Raw genomic sequence first — 21,764 nt, forward strand, 5'->3', positions numbered from 1 at the left:
TCAGTTGATTTCATCGAAGGCTGTATCTGGAAGTCAGTTGTATGTTTGGAGATGGTTCTTATAACAGAAATCTGTTAGCTGGACGTGCACTCATGCGCTCATCTTGTGAGAGCATTGTGATATCTCTGTGATAGTGTTGATAAACAGGAAGTAGAATGTCCCCCGGTGACTGATATTTGAACTGCCTCCTCTCAACCTGCTCAACATTTTGGGTTCACAATGAGTTCACATATTACTCACACTGTGAGGATCACCAGATGAGAATGGTGTGATGTCACTGTGATCATCGCGTGATCTCACGTGTTGACTGGGAATATTGCATCGTGGCTACAGATTTGATCATCTGGATCAACAGATCCAAAATTATCCAAATGGACTCTTAGTTAGTTTTAGGCTAAGTTAGTCGTGAGATTGGTTGACTCTGGAAAATAAGATTGTAGAGAGGTAGGTAATTAAAGATTAAATGTCATGTAATGCTATTCTCATGGCGAGAGCTGTATTACATAGAGTAGTTTTAAAAGCAACCTGTTTTAAACAGTACATTCGAGATGAATACGAGATGTTTTTATTATACAAATGAAAAAGAAATCTAAAACTTAAGTCTTATTAAATTAGAAAATGAGATTGTGTCACTGTGTCATCATTGTTTGAAATTTTTGAAATTAGAAATTTTAGGATCATATTTCATGTAAAATGTTGCATATGTCTCATTAATTAAGAATTTAATATAGTAATATAGTATAATAAGTAGGTCTGAGAGAAAGGATTTGACATTTTGGATTTAAACTTGTGTCTTTTGTTCAACTCGCTGTTAACAATAATACACGCACAACAGGGTTCGCACATGAACTTCCTTTTACTCGTCACATCAACTCAACTCCTAGATATATGGGACACATGCATAGTACACTCAAGGGCGTAACCACTAAACAAAATGTGTGGGGGTGTCCTTGGATAAACCATTCACTGAATGTACTACATCCCCCTTCTTAAGCTTTGAACAATATGTTATAAACACTAGGAATGCGTAAATAATAATTTGCTATGAACAGGCAACATGAACGCTAGTCAAGCATACTCAAGTAAGAACATAATCTTTGAAACGTGCAGGTTGTCTGATAGTACGTCCAGCTCTTGCGCGTTGAGAACCTGGGACAGTACTTCCTTCCACACATTGGGGCAACTCAGTTTGAACAGGCTCAGGAGCTGCATTGTCACACAGGTCATCATCACTGTACATGGGGAAACCGGGTTGTGTATCATGTATGACTGACCTGTCAGGTCTGAGGTGGCGCCTGTTTCTGCGGTAGATTGTGCCCGATGATGTGATTACATCATATGAGCAGGGCTCATCTCTGACACTGACAACCGCAGCTGGTTTCCATGTATTTTTGATTCTCATATATACTCTCTGTCCCCTCCTGAGGGCTGGAAGCGGAGCTGCAGTTCTATCATACCAACTTTTCTGCTTCAACTGACGATGGTGCAGCGCTATCCGAATGTGCTTGGGTGTGGAAGGCTGCAGAACAGCTTTGATGGTCGATAGGGTGGAACGTAGGACTCTCCCCATCAGGATCTGGGCAGGAGAGTACTTGAGACCTGTGACAGGAGTATTGCGAAGAGTCAATAATGCTAGATGAGGGTCAGTGCCAGACTGAGCAGCTGCTTTCAGCATAGTTTTGACAGTTTTTATGGCTCGCTCAGCCATACTGTTGGACTGAGGGTAATTTGGACTGGAATGGGTGATGGTGAAACCCCAATCATGAGCGAATCGAGCCATTTCAGCACTGGCAAAGGGTACATGATCTGCAATCAGGGTCTCAGGCACACCGTGTCTTGCAAACACTGCCTTGAATTGCGCTATGAGTGAGCCTGATGTTTTGTCTGACAGCTGTAGGACTTCTGGATATTTAGAAAAATAGTCCACTATCAGAAGAAATGCTCGTCCCTGAAAGTCAAAAATGTCAGCAGCTATCTTCTGCCATGGCCCCTCTGGAACCGGATGGGAGATCAATGGCTCCTTCTGATTTTCAGGAAGACTGTGTTGACAGGGACTACAGGCCTCCACCATGCGATGTATAGCTTCAGTGAGACCTGGTCAGTAGATGCATGATCTGGCGTGTGCCAAAGAGCGCTGTATAACCTGGTGTGCCACATGAAGTCTTTTCAGCAATTCTGATCGTAATATCTGAGGGATTACAATGCGATCATCTTTCATGAGTAGACCGTCATCTATGCTAATTGCGTGTCTGATCGGCCAGTAAGCTTGCACGGCCAACGGGACCTTCTTCTTTCTGTCTGGCCATCCCTGCTCATGTAGCTGGCGTATCAGGCCAAGCTCGGGATCTGACGGTGTAGCTTGTTGGATGTTGTGCATGATGTTACCACAAAGCGATTCTCCATTCACTGCGTAGATCAGGGGTGTCAAACTCATTTTGGTCTGGGGGCCGCATACAGCTTAATCGGATCTCAAGGGGGCCAGACCAGTAAACTCATAACAAAATTACATAGAACTAACAATAAGTCCACTTTTTTTCTTTGTATTAGTGCAAAGAAGAAGTAAATTATAAAAATATTTATATTAAATGAATTGTCCTTTTACAGAATATATTATGAACAACCTAGTATGTGCAATTTCAACAACACTATTACTCAGTTTCACATTTATTTAAGTGCATTATGAATAACAACTGATCACAGTTATTGTACAATGTCGCAAAACATTTAGTCACAGTTTTGTGGAACTTAAAAACACTCTCCTGCATGTTAACAAAAAAAAAAAATCAATTTTCCAATTCTGGGAATTAATTCTGAACACATGAATTGACACACTTAAAATCTTAAGTGGCAGCTGTTTTAAAATCTTAAGTGGCAGCTGTTTTAAAAAGAAAATCTTTGTAAAATTAGCAGATTTATACATATTACATAAGTATGTATGTTTTTTTAAAACAGAGTTTTTTTTTTTAAAGTAAACAAATTTACTTTATCAATTTGCCCCTGAAACTTGGCATCTTTTAGCCTGCACAAGTGCATCAAAATCAGGCATCATGTCCTGAGTAGCAGCCAATTTTAGAATCTCGTTTCCTCAGACCAACATTTCATTTACCTTCTGTCTTCTCAGTTCTCCGTGCAAGCTGTTGTATTTTTCGCCATGCTGAGTTTCATAGTGGCGCCGAATATTATATTCTTTAAGCACCGAAACTTGCTGCGTGCACACCAGGCACACTGGTTTCCCATTCACCTCCGTGAACATATAGGAAGAGGTCAATTTTTCTTGAAAAATCCGACACTCTGTGTCCACTTTTCTCTTTTTTTTTGACAAAGACATTTCGCTGATGAGGGTGCCCAACAGAAAAGCGGGTAAACTGATAGAACCAAACGCCACTCAGATCCTGAAGCTCAGAGCTGATGGCGCGTGCGCCTGTATAATGTGACGACGTAAAAGCGTCGGGGCTGCGCCCCGCGCCATCAGCCAATGATTTGGCGTGATTCTATAAGGGCTTCAGACCCCACTGCGTCTTAAAGCTAACGCCACACAGACCCTGAAGCTCAGTGCTACCATCTGCTGTTAGTTCCGCCGAAAATGAAAATGATTTTTTTCATATTGCAGCTTTATCCCCCGGGCCGGACTGAACCCCCTGGAGGGCCGGTTCCGGCCCGCGGGCCGTAAGTTTGACACCCCGGTCTATATCAAGTGCATTCATTGAAGCTTTTGATTTGCACACAACGGCAAAATGGTTCTTTTTGCCACATTTTTTGCATACTTCATTAAAGGCAGGACACTGTCTTGGGAGGTGAATGCGTCCACATTTACCACAATTTTTTGGATGTCCTCCTTTTAACTTTGGAGTTTGTTTATTCGCAGCAAATTTACTTGATCTGTATGCAGGCTGTGACCCCTTTTTTGTAAGGATGTGCACAAATTGTGCTTCTGATGATGCTGCCATTGCTGTGACTTGTGCTTTTGTGACTTCTTTAGCTCTGCATATGTCAATAGCTTTTGAAAGTGTCAAATCGGATATGGACAGCAGTCGTTCACGAAGCCCAGAGTCAGTTGTGCTGAATACTATCTTGTCTCGTATCATGAGATCTTCAGTTTCCCCAAATTCACATGTGCATGCTTTGTTTCTTAACTTAAATGCAATGCAGCAGCACAGCGATCTGTCTCGCTTCAGACTTTTAGCGCTGACACTAGCGCTGAGGCAGTAAGGTACAAATTAAATCTTTGTTCCCACTTACGCCAATTTTCGGCCACGTTTCCCGTCAGAGATAATGGCGGAGGCGGATGAAGCGTTTCCATGTTGTCCGTCACGTTTAGCGTGCGGGGCTCGTTCCGATAATCTAGCTGAGAGGCTTGTCACCGTTCACTCGCACGGCGGTGATCTTCAGTCACTCCTCGAGGAGCGCGGTGTTAGTAAATGGTTACCTCCGGTTCTGACACCATGTTGTGTCTTTTGTTCAACTCGCTGTTAACAATAATACACGCACAACAGGGTTCGCACATGAACTTCCTTTTACTCGTCACATCAACTCAACTCCTAGATATATGGGACACATGCGTAGTACACTCACGGGCGTAACCACTAAACAAAATGTGTGGGGGTGTCCTTGGATAAACCATTCACTGAATGTACTACAAAACTGGAAGCTTCCTTTGCTAGCCTGACTAAGTCAGACTTTGTCTTTCCGCTCAATTTCAGTTTGCTTCTTTACTCAGTCTGATATAGCAAACCATCTCCCAGATTATCTCCGGCTCCGCAGCAGCCGGCCAACCAATGAACAGAGGGCGGACTGAGAGCCATGATGTAGACGCTAAGCGCCGAATTTAAGATTGTAGTTTAGGTTAGGGAAATCTAAAACGACAGCGGACATGGAGACACGGGATGCTATTCGCACTGTTGTGGAGAATATTCCCGGCATTTGCCAACTGAAGCCCAAACAAGAAGAGTGTTTGGTTCACATTTTGAATGGAGGTGATGTTGTGGCCCTACTCCCGACAGGTTTTGGGAAAAGTTTAATTTATCAACTGTTACCGATCGTCAGTGAGAAACTGGGGAGGCCAAAGGTGATAATTGTGGATGCGTAGATTTACTTCACATAATCTGCAAAAGTCGTTCACAGCCATCTTCACTCCAGTATTTCGCTCGATGGTTTTGTTTTCACCGCATACCTGTGTTTACAGCGGAAGTTCGAGGCGGCTGAGCCGGCACATAACATACGTCATAACCAAACGTTATGTGATTGGCTTACGGGTACACCAATGATTTTAAACTTCAGACAAGCGCCCGCCCGCGACAAAGTAAACGCTTGTCAATTATGCCCTTCCAGACTCTGTCTACGAAGCAAAGCAAAGTAGCAGAGTTTGGTATTACCAATCTATTCCTTTGCAGGAGTATCAGATTATTCATTTCCTAATAGACCAATCGGACCTGAAATCAAGCGGCACATAATATTAAGATTTGACTCTGAAAAAGGTCTGTTATAGCAATTTATTATGGGGTATTCAGTTTTCAATTTTCCATTGCTTGAAAACATGATTTAGAATATGTAAAATATGCATTTGAAAACAGGATGGCTTTGGTAAGAACGTTAGGAGAAGATGATATGTATGTGGTAAAATTAATTGTATTTTCATTCCAGTTCAGGATGCAGATGGAAGGAATATAAGTATCAGGTAGGATTAAAACTGCAGTTTATCAGCATTATATTTCATTTTTAGATTGCTAACTTCTATCATTCTGTATTTAGTAATGGTTTTGACCACTGCTTAAATTTATAGCCTTTAAACTGTAAAACAGTTTTTTTTTTCTTTTTCTGATTAACAACCTCCTATGTGAAAATTCATTAGGAAGAGCATGATAAGCAAAACATTTCAGAAGATGATTATTATTATTATTATTTTTATATAGTTATCGAATGATAAAAAGGGAGGAGTGTAAGGGAAATTTTATTATAGATATTATTTGCTTTACTCTACTAAAGAGTGTTCTTTAAACTGTTTAAATGAGTTATTTTGATGTGCCAAAAGACCAACAGGAAATGTATTTGTGTTTGTAGCTGAGAGTGAGACAAGAAGTGTTATTTCAGAGCTCCTACATTCTCGCTTGTAAGAAAAATAGTTGCATTAAATACTTAGAAACACATCCAGGGGACATATTTAGATACATAGTTAAATAACTTAACTGGACACATATGTTGAAAGTGTGTTATGATTGGATGAAATAGAAGTATCCGGATTTGATTAGGGTATAAATGCTGAGTCAATGTATTTCTCTTGGTCACACTCTGCAGCCAAGACTGTATGACTATCACTTTTTTATTTTGTTTTTTATTTTGTTTATTTTAATATATCTATATCTATATCTACAGTATATATATATATATATATATATATATATATATTAGGGGTGGCATGGTACACAGATGTCACGGTTCGGTACGTACCTCGGTTCGGGGGTCACGGTTCGATACGATTTCGGTACAACAGGGGAAAAAAAAGAAATCTACTATGCTCAGTTTCTTTTCATTTGATTTTGAACAGACAGTAGTGCAAATTACAATTTTTTACATGTTATATAAAATCTGTTTTGTTTTCATTGTGAGTATACACAAATAAAAGCAGACCTTTATACAGTAATAAGACAATAAGTGTTTAAAGTTGATTCTGCTGGTATAAGGAAACAGCTGAAGTGATCGCTCCGGAGCACACACACAAAACCCCACTGGGCAAAGTTACGTCCAGTGGACGTCTTTTTATGTCTTTGCAGACGTTGAAAAGACGTCCACTGAGGAGCCAAAATGAAAGTTTTTATGACGTCTTTTTTTGACGTGTTCTGAGCGTCTGATATAGTACAAAAACTAAAACTAGTTCAAATGTGGTTAGTGGACATATTTTTAACATCATTTAAGGTTCATTTATACACAATTTATACTGTTTCTGGACCAAATAAACACTCTCAGGATGCATTAGATTTAAACTCATGTTATTTCAATGTAATTTACATTTGTAATGGCAAAGCAACTCACAGACATTGTGTTTGTCCAAAAATCAACTTCAATGAAACAGTGTTTAATTAAATGATCAAATAACTAATGATTAAGCATTTGGTAAAATCAACTGCAAATCAAAGACAATAAATCTCTGAAGATCTCAGCAGAGGAGGATCAAACATCTCCACAAACAGCATCACCAGCTTCACTCATTAGATTGACTTTATTTCTGTCAGATATCTATAGCTTTTATTGATAATTACCAGAGGTTTAGATGTTTCATTTGAACTCACCATTGTGGTGGACAGTGTTTGCTTTAGTTGGGATCTTGGTCCTCGTACTTCTTGTGTTAGCTTTTTTCAGGCCTCTGTAACAGTGTATTTGTAAAAGCACGATTGTTGTAGCAGAGAAAACTGAAATCTAGTGTTAACATTTTCCTGTCAATGATGACAAAATCATAGCAAAATTAATCTCTCATGTTGTGTTCCAACTATTATGTACTGTACATATTTACGGATGAAAAGCATATACACAAAAAATGAGCAAGCTCATCATGTAGTCACACACAGACATCAAGATTTTGCGCATGAATCACAACAACGGTGACAATCAAAACAAAAAAACTCAGGAATTAAGGATGAGTTTGTTCTATGAAGCCACCCATCATGCATTGCAGCATGAAGCTTTTTTGTTTGCTTTGATTGTCACCGTTGTTGTGATTCATGTGCAAAATCTTGATCTCTGTATGTGACCACGTGATGCGTTTTCTCAAAATATCTCATGCACATGCGTTTTGTCCATCTTCACAATAAGCTGTCATTTCAATGCTCTTGGCACAGCTTCACAAGGTTTGGTGACTATAAATGCTAAAATATAAAACAAAACTTAAGATAACATCAGATACTCAATTTGTGATGATTTTTCCATTATCAAAAAGAGGTTAATAATATCTGATCTTGCTTCATTTTGGCTTCCTTTGCCACAACAGTTGTGTTTCACAAAGACACAGTCACGACAGCCAATGAAAAGCGAACGGAAGAAATGCGAGGACGAAGATCCCAGCTAAAGCAAACACTGTCCACCACAATGGTGAGTTCAAATGAAACATATCAACATCTAAACCTCTGGTAATTATAAATAAAAGCTATAGATGTCTGACAGAAATAAAGTCAATCTAATGAGTGAAGCTGGTGATGCTGTTTGTGGAGATGTTTGATCCTCCTCTGCTGAGATCTTGAGAGATTTATTGTATTTGATTTGCAGTTGATTTTACCAAATGCTTAATCATTAGTTACTTGATCATTTAATTAAACATTGTTTCAGTGAAGATTATTTTATTTTCATGATTTTTGGACAGTGTCTGTGAGTTGCTTTGCAATTATAAATGGAAATTACTTTGAAAAAACATGAGTTTAAATCTAATGCATCCTGAGAGTGTTTATTTGGTCCAGAAACAGTATAAATTAAGTCTAAATTAACCTTAAATGATGTTAAAAATATGTCCACTAACCACATTTGAACTAGTTTTTAACCTTGTATGGAGGTTCTATGAACGTCTATATCGGACGCTCAGAACACGTCAAAAAAAGACGTCATAAAAACTTTCATTCTGGCTCCTCAGTGGACGTCTTTTCAACGTCTGCAAAGACTTCAAAAAGACGTCTTTTGGACGTAACTTTGCCCAGTGGGACACTTCAGTTTCAGCATTGCTAACTTGACAGCACAGTTGGTACTTTATCAAAATAAAATACAGTGAATCAAACATCAGCGTGCGCGCCTCTGTGTCACCGTTGGAACGCGATTAAAGTACAAAGCCTATCATTTACATAATAAATAATAGTTTAGCATTCAGATACCTTACATCGCAAATATGGAAATATTACGGAATATTTGGATTTGTGCCAAATAAGAGAGGTAGGTTACACGAGCACAAAGCTCCATTTCCCAAACAGTTGAGTGCGCAAGCCTTTAAAGTATACTCCCTTGTCAGTGAGAGATGCGTTCAGAATCAGCACATGGTCACTGTCTAGGGAGCTTTGTTTTCAAGTGCGCAACTCGGCATTCGCTGTTCTTCTGCTGGTGGTTATCAAACAGTGTTGCATTACTGCGGGCGCCCCCTTCTGGATTGAGGGTGAATTTGCCTGTATTCGTCGTAAGGCTTCATGCACCGAACCAAGATGTCCATACCGTGACGGTTCGGTACGAATACATGTACCGTGCCACCCCTATATATAATTAATTTTTTTTTATTTTGCAAAAAAATAAACATTTGAAAGACTGAATAAACTGAAAAGAACTGTCTCAAATAGAAATTTGCCACAACATCATCTTTTTTTCTTTTTATTATTATTATTATTATTATTTATTTATTTATTTTATTTTTTTGGTGCTGGATGGACACTCCTCCAAAAGAAACTATTTTCAGGCTCATTCGTTTTTGCCTTTATGCAGTATGTAGTTACCCACATCTTCAAGAGCATAACTTCAGACTAATGTATCTGAATTTGTGGTTTGACTTAAGTTATTTTGACATTGTTCAGAGTTTTCAGAAATTGCGATTTGTGCACAATGCTATGTAACTCATAGTGTTATGTAGGCTGTACAGCTGCTAGACAACTTTGTCTACTTGCTGTTGTAATACTTAGATTTTTAGACTGTATTATACGATAAAGTGTGCCGTGAGAGGTATGAGAACAGATGTACAGTAAACACCACTATGATTAACTGGTCGACTGAAAGTCCTGAAACTCACAGATACTAGGTTTGAAAATGCTGGGAAGATGAACAGCTTGAGGCGCATTTTGTCCACTGGATGTTAGAGTGCAAGATTATGGTGAGGGACAGTGAGCTGTGTTGAGGCAAACAGCTCTGCCGAATGTTCAGCCAGCGAAATGTTTATATTAGTCTGTGATTAACACCATCCAGGTGCTCTCTTGGCCGTGGCGGCCACTGCTGCATCAAATACTCAGCTGGCTGCAGTCATCTATATTTACAGAACATTGTGGGCCAACATGCTGAACTGTTGACCACCATTAATTTTATGAACTTCTTATAAATGGTTCTTCTCTGAAGATATAAGTGCATTGGATGTTGGGGGAGGGGTGTTGAAATTCCACAACGGAAACCCGTATGACAACAGCTTCTAGGGTTTCTAGACAGCTTCCTAGGGTTTCTAGAGTGTGACAGCGAGGTTGGTGAGGGTCTGTTTCATACACTGATACTGCAGACAGCGTTCTGTGATGGTTCTGAGTTTTTATTAACCCTATCTCCTCCAGTCTAGACAGGAAGGCCCCACACTGAAGCAAACAACCACTCGCACTGTCATCCTAGTTAGTCCAGCATGTGTGTACTATTCAAACTGAATCTACATGTGTCGACCATTACTATGAATGTAACAACAGCTTACTCACTGGAATTTTCAAACTTTTTTTTTTAGGATTTAGGTGTCTAGCTTTGAGATTTGTGGCATGTTGGAAAATTATTATCAGGAAACACTTCCTCTTGTTAAAACCACACAAGCTTTAAATAAACATCAGCGGTGAAACTGGAATAAAATTGTTTTGCTCCTTTTGATTTCTTTTTTTTTTTTTTCTTCAGAAGACTGCAGTTGTGGCATGGAGGAAAAGGAGGCAAAGACCCCATCTTACCCACATTCGGTGGTCAGCTGAAACCAGAAGGAGATACATAAATAAACTGCACCACTGAGCTGCAAGGGTGGCCTGTGCCATACTTGGTTGGGGATGTGGGGTTCTGGTTAGTGTTAGAGCTGCCACAGCACCCCCACGTGCCTTGCCTCCACAATTGCCTCAAAGTGGGCACAGCCTCACTGCAGATCCAGAGACATTCTTGGCATTTTTGGCAGGTAGAGCTAGATTAGAGCTAGCTGGACTGTTGAGATGTGTGCCAGATCACTTATGGGGTGTTGCTTATGTCACTAATTTCAGTATGAACAAGAATTGGAACCACAGCCAGGTACTTGGACATTCTGACTCTTACCAACAAGAACAGATATAAGCTGAGGCTGAGCTATGCCCACAGCAGAAGGGCCAACAAAGTAAAGTTTTCTGTTTTATTTCATTCTTTTCTCTCTATATCACATACATATTGCTTCATTTAATTCATATTCAATCTACCCTTGGTTTTCCTCTTTATAAGAGTGAGCAAATGCATGAGCGCAACTGTGCAGCGTCTCGCTTAGGCAGCTCTTACTGAACTTGGCGTGCTCTGACAAAATCCATTTTGTGATCAAGTTATGATTAGAGTGATATGGTCTTGGCTTCTCAGCGTTTGCACTAAATGCTCAGCTGTCTCACACACAGAGTGAGAACACACACATACAATATTACTCACATATGACAAAGTAGACTGCTTTAGTGAAAATGCCTAGTTTCTTATTATAACTTTAATTTATGATTGTGTGTTTTACTGTAAAAAATGTTCAGGTAACATCTTAATGTGGCACATACAGCATGGTAACGTTTTGCAGTGTGGTGAATTTTGATTTGTTGATTGTGCAAATGCAGAAGAGATTCAGTAATTACAAATAACATCAAGATTTAAATTTGATCATTCATTTTGTATCCATTAAAAATGATCAACAAAGGAAAATGACCCAGTTGATGTCAATGCAAACCAAATGAACATTTCATAAACACCCCCTGCCCCTCCAGGCATCATCTCACTCACCTGAGATGGTCAACAAGTTCCTCAAAATGACCACACTAAAATCTGTTTTTCCATTCAGCCTCTTCGATCCCAATTCGAATGATAAAGTATTTGAGCTCTGCAACAATGCACAAGGCTTGGTCTATTCTTGTTTGGTTCAACGGCTTTTTGTTACTGCATTTTGAGAGAACCCTCACAACTTTGTCTTAAAAATCTTTCCCCAATTTTCCTATTTGCATTCAGCTCAGGCTTTTGATTAATATGGAGAGCTCTACACATACAGAAACCAGCTTTTTGCTGCTTGTGTTTCCATCACTTTGTTTCACTGGCTCAGTTTGTTTTGTCTCATTAGGAGGTTTTAAGTAGGTCATTGACTGTCTTCGTCTGACATAAATGGGAGGTTTGTGAAAATAGCGCACATAAACAGTCGCTCAGATGAATTGATCATTGCAGCAAGGTTTGCATGCAAATTGTCCGGTGAGTGGCAGGGCATAAAATAGGGAACTGTGGCGTGGGTGTGATTTCTGAATGTGTTTGTATATTTGTCCTTGTGTGCATGTTTGAAGGTATGCAAACTCTCCCTCTTTTTTGTGTATGTTCGTCGGTGGTGGTAAATGAGTGCGTAGGTGTTTTAAGACACACAAATGCACACACACATATGCAGTGAGAAGGTTCTAATTAGCTTGATCAATATAAATGTCTGATCCCATTGCTTGTGTTTCTCTGCCAAGTCGTTGAACATGCTATTTACATCTGTCCCATCAGCACTCAATCCATCTCACATATTAGAGTGCCATCCCATCAGGGTGCTGGATGAGTAATGTCTCTCACATTCATCATCACACTGATTGATTCATCATGTGTCCTGCTGGCCAAGAGGTTACTGGCAGGACTCAGGAAGGCCATGTGGACTGGGTCAGAGGTCAGACTGCTTATGAAAAGTTGTGTTTGTGTTGTGAAAAGTAGCATTTCTACAGGTTGAATACTGAGTGGGTCTCTCAGAGATTTTTTCAGTAATATCCAGCATTCCTGTTAACCCCAATACCACCCTACTGCTCTGCTCTTTCAACCTTATGCTCTTTCACTTTGTAATTGCTTGTAATTTGCTTGTTGACAGAATCCCCAGCTTGTCTGGCCTCTGACGCGGATGTAACCGGAGCCCCCTGGAGGAGGATAAGGACACATTTGGCTAATGCATCGAAACACACATACACACGCCCACACATACACATGCGCACACATCTGCTCTTGACTAATTATGGGGACTGCATGGCTAACCAATGCAGCACCAACTAAACAGTGCTTGATCTCTTCTAAGGAAGAAGGCAAGGGCTACCCAGCATATTATTTGTTGCTTTGCAGCAACCAATGTCAAACCATACCTCACCTGCCAAACAATGCCAAGATGCCCTGCCAGCTGCAGAAGAGAGAGGAGATTCCTCTGGTGCTGATGCAAGAACATTCAAGCAGAAGGTGGTGGAGGGGGAAATTTCTTCACCTCTGCTGACGCTGGTCCAGTGAGAAAATTTATGAAGCTGTCACCTGAGAGCAAACAACATCTCACTCATACATACTTTCTCTCGTGAAGTTTTCATCCCTCTGTTCTACATCTAATCTGAAAGACTCATATGGTGCTGTTGCAACAACTCTTGCTTAATATTTAAGGAACATTCTACTCAAGGTGTTTTCAGTAGACTTAATTAATGACTTGTTGTTAAGGCCAGTAAAGGGTATTATCACAATGCAATAATTATTAGATTACCATCTAATACATTATTATTAACAAATTTGATCATGAGTGTCACACACACTATTTGATTAAAATAAGAATAGCTAAAGAATAATATCTACTAAAGTATCGGATTTCAGTTAAGACTGCTTTTTTCCAGGAAATACATTAATGTGTTTTTATTGATTTATTTAATAAAACAGTGACATTTAAAAGTTTTTATAACTTTTTGTGGTGTTTGGCAGAAGATGTTTGGCTCTAGAGTTCTGATTCTAAGATGCACTGAAAGGTCTTGTAAAATATGACTCTCTCTCTCTCTCTCTCCCTGGACAGATAGTGACCTCAGGGGGGCGTCTACTGTGGATTTGGCTCATGTGGAGTGATGGTGATGAGTTGGCTTTACTGTGTTTAATCCTAAGATTTGTTTGCCTTTTATGCTTGCATTTCAACAGAGGCCACCCAGGAGAATTTCTCTCTCTCTCTCTCTCTCTCTCTCAGTTTGGGTCACAGAATTGCAGCCCCTGCCCAGAAAACTTTTTGGCAGGAGTTGCTGCATGTCCTGTCTTACCACTGATTCTCTGTTTACTCTACAGGGTTCCTGAACTCTGAAATTACAGAGTCATATTGTCTCTCCCTCAGCCGACCAGTGCTCTTTCTCTTTTTCTGCCATGAGCCACTGGAGTTTTTGCGTCACACTATTGCTGCTTTCTTGCCACTGTGTTTCCTCCATTTTTAGAACAAAGTTTTTATGTCTGGAATGAGAGAATCAAAGTAATTTCAATGAAAAAGTACAGTGTATCTCTCCAGAGTGTGTTCTGCTGGCCAAAAACTGTTGTCACCTGCTGCATTAGTGTACACCAGAAGCAGAGGCGAAATGGCGTTACGAGGGCCCAGTCGCGGACCGGGGGCACGTAGACCAGACCGGAAGGGCACTTTAGTGTCAGACCTCAAAGGGGCAGGGGCAGGGGCTCCTTTGTTCACACAGAGCATAACTATTTCCACCGCAAAAAATGGTTCATTTTCGTTAAGTATTTTTTACATTATTCATACACTTATTCATACACTTGTGGTGTCAAAAATTACCGCCGCGTATGCCGCCGCCGCAGGGCCACGGCGTTAACTGCAAGTCGGTCGCGTGTTAAAGTCGTTCACGAGACTACCACCAGGTGGCGCAAAGGGACATATTGCAAACTGACTAATTACGAAATACAAAAAATAAAACAAAATTATTTTGTTTTGTAACGATGTTCAAATAACTAAATAAAACAACAATAACATTATAATATAACATTATAACATCCTCAAATTTACAGTGAGGGTTAATTTTAAAACGTGGGATCGTTGTAGACTACAGCCTAGGCATCAAAAATTTAAAAAAGGCTCTTTGCATTTTATGGTTATTAAACAGTAATTATGAAAACCATTCAATTTACAAAATTTCCTTATGTTGTAATATTATCATTAAGGAGCTTTCATTTCAATCTACATGCTAATGAAAGTTTTTGAACGAAAAATCCTGCTCTTGATCATTGGCTGCATGTTCATGAGACTATTGGAGTCTTATTTGTTATCTGGCCTTTCTTAACACTTTTATTTCAGTATACAGAGCCCATGCCGAAAATTATGGACATGTTTAAATAATAATTAAACCATATTTTAAATAATAATAATACAATTTTGTACTTCGGCATGCGTGAGATTGGGGTAATCCATAAAAAGTAAAAAAAGTAAAAAAATAATTGGACAACACAGTACAACTTAAGAATTTTGCCATTTAGTTAGAAAACAACCCCTGATTCACAACACTTGTTTCTAAACGCAGGAATCGGGTAGAACCTTGCACGGGCCTCAAATCTAGGCCCTAGCCAGGCCCAATTGGCCGACAGCTTACCAGTATCCTCGGCCCGAGTCCGACTGGAGTCCGTGTCATTTCTCTCTCTCTGGCTTCCTAATTACTTGTTTAATAATTAATTGTTTCATTATGAATTAATTTAGAAAAATGTTTGGAACATTTTTTGTTTGTTAAATTCAAGTTTTTTTTGTTTGTTTTTTTTAAGTGAGGACAAAGCGGATAGCGGCTAACAGCTGAGTTGTTCACGTTTTATCAATTTAGCCTTCTCAAATCATCACGACTTGCTTAAAATAAAATCAATGGATATAAAACACTGCAAGCATATTACAATATTAGTTTAAACATTTAGATAAAAGTGCGCTGTTAGGCGTAGGATCTAAGTGCAGAGTGGAAGCTGAAGCGCTCTTAATGCATGGAGGCGCCAGCACGATCACTTGCATTTTGTTCTTCAATAGAAACAACTTGAAGTACGCTTCTATTTTTGCTCATACAGATAAGACTAATACTTCATTCGGAACTGTAAATGGTCTGCCCTTATTTCTGTGTAAAAAAACTAAATTAAAAAACTACTCAAGTAGTTAGTTACTAGTTACTTTGGATCATATACTGAATATAGTCTATTTTTATTTAGATATATAGATATTTAGATAAAATTTATATATACATACATATATATATATATATATATACACACACACATATATACATACACACACTGCCGTTTAAAATACTTTTAATGCTTTTTTTTTTTTTTTTTTTCAGTGATGCAAATCAGAATTTTTATCAGCATGATTTATTATCAATGCTGTTCTTTTTTAGCTTTCTATTCATAAAATAATCCTGAACAAAATGTCACAGGTTCCAACAAATATTAAGCAGCAAAACTGTTCTCTTTTGAAAAAAACAGCATATGCTGGTAAGGTATGTTTTGAAGCATGGGATGCTGGTTTGAGCTGATTTAAGCTGGTCCTTTGCTGGTTTATGCTGGTCATGTGCTGGTCCGACCAGTTTAAGACCAGCACATGACCAGCAAAGGACCATCTTAAACCAGCAAAGGACCAGCTTAAACCAGCAAAGGACTATCTTAAACCAGCAAAGGACCAGCATAAACCAGCATCCCAGCTTCAAAACATACCTAACCACCATATGCTGTTTTTTTCAACAACTGGTAATAAATCAATATATTTGAATAATTTCTGAAGGATCATATGACTCTGAAAACTGGAGTAACAGCTGATAAAAATTTTGATTTGCATCACTGAATTAAATTAAATAATTTTAAAGTATATTAATTATGTATAATAAATGTATATATGTATATAACCTCTGACACGGAGAAGAGTGAAAACTCCTCACATGACCGCTACAGAACATCTGAACATAACGAAACAAATGCACTTATTCCGTCTGTTCTGCAAAATGTAAACAAATGTAGCCTTTATTTCTGCAAGCGTAAATATTGTGAAAATATCAATATTAATTGTGTCTAGGCAAGGCATTCCTCCTGGAACTAACACTGGTTTGGCGGGTGTTTATTTCATACTCTGTGACAGCTTATTTAATGAATAAATTCTATGTTGTATTTAATGTGTAAGGTACATGTACAACGAACTGGTAATGTCATAGTGGTATCGTGTACTGTAATCGAATCTATACCTGTGGAACCGACAGCACACGCGATGTTCGTCTAATAAAGACCTTCATAGCTAGCAAACCATAGCCTTTGCTTTCAACTGACTGTAGATCCAAAGCCACGTCTTCAAGGCTCTTGATATTACAACTCTGAGAGAGAACCGCTTCAGGCGACTCAGCGCGTGCGGTAGGGAACTGAACGAATCATTCAAACTGATTCGCGAACCACTTCACTGGTTTGCCAACTGGTTTGATCAAGCCTTCGAACAGAATTGACTCAAAAGAATGAAAGATTCGCGAACGGGCATCGCTCATTGCCCAGAAAAAAAGTAGACGGCGCGTTTGGAATAAATTGAAGCATTTTTAACTTGTATTGCATTAAGATAAAGTAACGAGAGGAGCGTCGCCCACAGTAACGAAGTAAAAGTACCGTTTTTTCACTAAAAATGTACTTGAGTAAGAGTAAAAGTACCCATTTTTAAATATACTCTAAAAGTATTAGTTACCCAAAAAATTTACTCAAGTAAATGTAACAAAGTAAATGTAACTCACTACTACCCACCTCTGACTGGCAGTCCAGTTCATTATGAAATATAATGATTATATATATATATATATATATATATGTATATGTTATGATCCGGTCCAGGATCATTCACCCATCAACTACTAGATGTCACCCTTTCATCATTTGGACACGAGTACTACACAGACTATTGCATTACGCGGACTACATTTCCCATCAGTCACTGCATTACACAATCACCTGATCTCACAGTCACAGCTGCTTCCCATCAGCAATCACACCTGCACCTCATTTACAGACTTGCATATAAGCCACTCACACCTCCAGTTCAGGGTGAAGTCTTGTTTAGCACAGTCTGACATTTCTGAGCGGTTTCCTTATGTTTATACCTGCCGTGTATTATCTTGGACTGTTTGTACTTCTTGTGATTCCCTGCCGACTGCTCCTTTGACCATTTCTCTTGTTTCTCGACTTTGTTTATGCTGATTTCTGCCTGCCCTGACCTCTGCCTGGAATACGTCTATGTCTCTGGATTATCTGTGTTATCTCTGACGCTGGTGATTGATCGTTGTTTTGGTGTCTGACATTGAACTAATAAAAAACTGCAAATGGATCCACTCGCCTTTGACTCCTTGTTACAATATATATATATATATATATATATATATATATAAGAATTTGTTTCCAAAACTCTATTAATCCGTTTTGATTAATTTGAGTAAAAAATTAGTTTTCTTTATCAAGAAAGTGGCAAGACGAAAACCACTATTTTCTGTTTCAAACTTTCTCATAGCATCTTTAGGTTATAATATCATTAAAAATTCAAATCCAGATTTAGATTTTCAAATATTTATTATAAAAACGGATTATGGAATGGTGGAATGGTGCGCTGTGATTGGCTGAGCGGATGTATCGCATTCCACAGAGAAGGGAGACTGGCGTTTCAACCCTAACTGAATAACACGGCGGATATCTCATTTTGCGTAAAATTACAAATGGACTTTTCAATACCGACCAGATACAATAATGATTTTGGCAGAAAGTCTTTTTTATTTATTTATTTTTTAAACGCGTTTATCGCGTTTTGGAACCAAACAGCATTTGAACAGGCTTCCTTGCACTATAATAAACACAAGAATTATCTGCATGATGCCAATGTTATTTTTATTATTGCGAAGTGAGATGAATGAAGAGCGCGTCTGTCTTGCGTACGCAAACACGCAATGTAAAAGGGAAGTTGGTTTATCAAGTTAATCCATCCATAGTCGAGTAGTGGATGGTAGCCATGATTTCGAGACAGGGGTAGCTGCAGCCTGGAGCAATGGGAGTGCTGAAAGGAGGTGTTCCGAAAGGTGAATCAGTACAACAAAAACTACCCCTAACCCTACCCCCACACCCTGACAGACAGCTTTGTCGACCAATCATCAAGACTTTTCTCCATGCCCCTACCTTTCGGCACGCCGAAATCCCTACTTGATGATTTCAGCGACAGTTTAAATCCCGGATTGTTTTATTTTGTTTTTTTTATAAATAAAAATAATATATAAAATGATTAATGCAGATGTGTGCATTCTGCAGTTCGCTGGTTTATGTTACCATTTTTTTTTTCTTTCAGACAGAGCATGTCCATTTTACACTGAGCAAGTGTGACTCAATTCAGTCCAGCTGGAGGAGGTTGGGGTTTGGGGGTAGTTAGCTTCATCATGGGGGGTTGACATTAAGGTGTGAATCGCTTGCTTGTTCATATGGAGAGTGTCTGATGAGCATTTCAAACTTGCAGAGCAGGTTTAGGCAAAGTGTCTATTTTAGGATAAATGCCTCATTTGGTTTGGCTTTTGCAATTCCATGCAATGGCATAAAGAGTATTATATACAATATAATATGCAGTGTTGCTTTGTTGTTGTTGTTTTTTTTTTGTTTATTTTGTTTGTTTGTTTGTTTTCTCAGGAGACGTGGAGCCTCTGCGAGAGAGACAAAGAAACTGGCCGAAAGAGACGCGCGTCTGCCAGAGAGACAAAAACTTTTGTTCTTAATTTGTATGCTGCATTGTACTATTTTCAGTTTTGCACTGTTTTAATTGTAAGCAGCAATGCAGCAGTCGTTTTGGCAGTACAAATGTAAAAATATTGCAGTAATACAGGTCCGTAGCCAGCCTATTGAAAGGGGGGGTTCTTTTTTTCAAAAAGTGGACCTTTTTGCAGTTTTTCTCCTTCTTTTGTATTTAATTATGAGGTTCAAATACTTCATTTCGGTGACCTTTTATGCACTAATTTGTGCTGGATTAGCTTGTTTGCTGGTATCTTAACAAGCACGCTTTTTGATGCACCTAAAATATTTACTGCATTGTTGTCAGATTGCTTCCTCATGTAACACCTTTGTCAGTCCATACACAGTTCATAAGTTTAAAGACCACACTAACAACAGAATAGATTTAATGAACTTTACTGAAATATTAATATTAATTAATAATAATTCTTCTCATCATCATTTCTTGACTCTGTCAATGCCTCTCTCTACAGACATAACACTCTCACAGAGTTTATCACTTCATTTGTACTGACACTTCACACAATTGCTAGCAATGTGGTAAATCATGGTAAATCACGCTAGAAACACGGTAAATCATAGTAAATAATACTACAGACCTGCAAACTCAAAAGTGCTGAAAAAGGTGACATGTTTACGAAGTAATTTGTTGTAGGGGTGTCTGGGGCATTGTCCCCCATGAGACTATGTTTATGATTTTAACCAAATGAAGCATTTTGGTGCATTCTGACAAGAAACATTTTGCTTCAATACATTTATTTAAAAAATAAATAAAAAGAAAACATTTATTGACACAATTTGATTCAATATTAAGTGCAGTTAAGTGCATTATATCAGGTACAGTACATCGCAAATTTCTTCAAAGAAAAAAATATCTCTCAACTAATGCTGTAAACCATAAGGAACCCCAGTTGGTACATCATTCTAATATTAAAGGTTAAAAATTATTTATTTCTAGGCTACTTTATCTTTTTAAGCTTTATCTTCAAATTCAAAATTCAAATTCAGTTTTAATAATAAGGGCTGTTATCAATCAAATTAAATAATTTACACTGCAAGATTACAACTGTAATAAATAATTTATGAGATTGATGTTTAAACAAATGTAAAAACAACGACAACGACGACGACGATAGCCTACTTTTAAACATGAAACTAAACCGCCAATAGGTGGCGGCAAGTGACCGTCTTAATAAATGAATCATTGAGTCATTCATTAAAACGATTCGTTCAAAATGATGAATCATTCAATAACAAAACACCGTGCTGAGTGTTGCTTTTCTTCTGTAACTTTTTTCGTTGGTGAAATAGAACAAAAACGTCAATATTGCGTCTAAATGGTAAGTGACTACATATTAGGCTACTTGTTTATTAAACTATAAATGCAATGTAACATTTGAAATCGTGATAATATTCAGTTGAACAGATCCCTTAGTTGTGTTACTTAACGCTCAGTCTATCATATATTATAAAACAAACCTCCACATTTTGAATTTTTACCTCTGTATTCTTCCAGATAATTTACCTCAAGCGGTCTGCTTTGAAGTTCTCAGAGGAATAAGACGCGCACCGAAGGAGAAGCATTTCCATTGGCTCCAGTCTGCCGGTCTTGGCCAATCACAAAAGTCGATATTGCACAGCCAATATCACTGAATATCCCACTATGTTTTATTATTATAATTACGCTACGTTTATATGGCTATTATATTGTAGACTATTGAGTGGATAAAATATAGAAATCCTTTTAATTAATATATATATATATATATATATATATATATAACCCCATCATTCAGAGGCGATGCTTCTTCACCGTTGCTTTGAAAAGTGTATTGCGAGAACTCTCTCTGAACTGCACGCGCGGCACACACACATACGTCCAGCTACAATAGTGTATCATATTAATTTGAAACAGCAACCCAGGATATTTGTCACAAGCATTGATTAAAACAATGATGACAATAATCACATGAAAAAAAAAAAAAAACCAGACTTAAATTCTGGACCTTTGGCAGTGAGAGAGAGAGAGGTGGGGGGGTTCGTTCGAACCACCCGAACCCCCCCTGCCTACGGGCTTGTAATAAGAAGCTGTCCCAAGACTTCATGTAGGCCTAATCATTTTTAGTTTCATTACTGGGCAATTCCAGCATTATGGACTGACATTCTCAGTCAAAACCTGAAATATAAATTCTCACAGAAGGTATTCATTAGGCTACCATATATTGAACTCTCTCTTTATGTTTTTCTAAACCCCTGAAAATAGAATCCAGACATCAGAAAAGTAACTGTCTATGAACGTGTTTTATATTTTAGATTTGGGAAAT

General features: G+C 38.5%; 1 long non-coding RNA gene across 1 annotated transcript; it reads left to right on the forward strand.

The window, feature by feature from the left end:
• The first annotated feature begins 7,767 nt into the window (after positions 1-7,767).
• On the forward strand, positions 7,768-11,866 carry LOC131524732 (uncharacterized). The gene is made up of 3 exons (XR_009267057.1): positions 7,768-7,838; positions 7,979-8,079; positions 10,588-11,866. It is a non-coding gene; the product is annotated as an uncharacterized LOC131524732 (long non-coding RNA).
• Positions 11,867-21,764: the final 9,898 nt, after the last annotated feature.

The sequence above is a fragment of the Onychostoma macrolepis genome, chromosome 18 (genome assembly GCF_012432095.1).
Source record: "Onychostoma macrolepis isolate SWU-2019 chromosome 18, ASM1243209v1, whole genome shotgun sequence".
Lineage (NCBI taxonomy): Eukaryota > Metazoa > Chordata > Actinopteri > Cypriniformes > Cyprinidae > Onychostoma > Onychostoma macrolepis.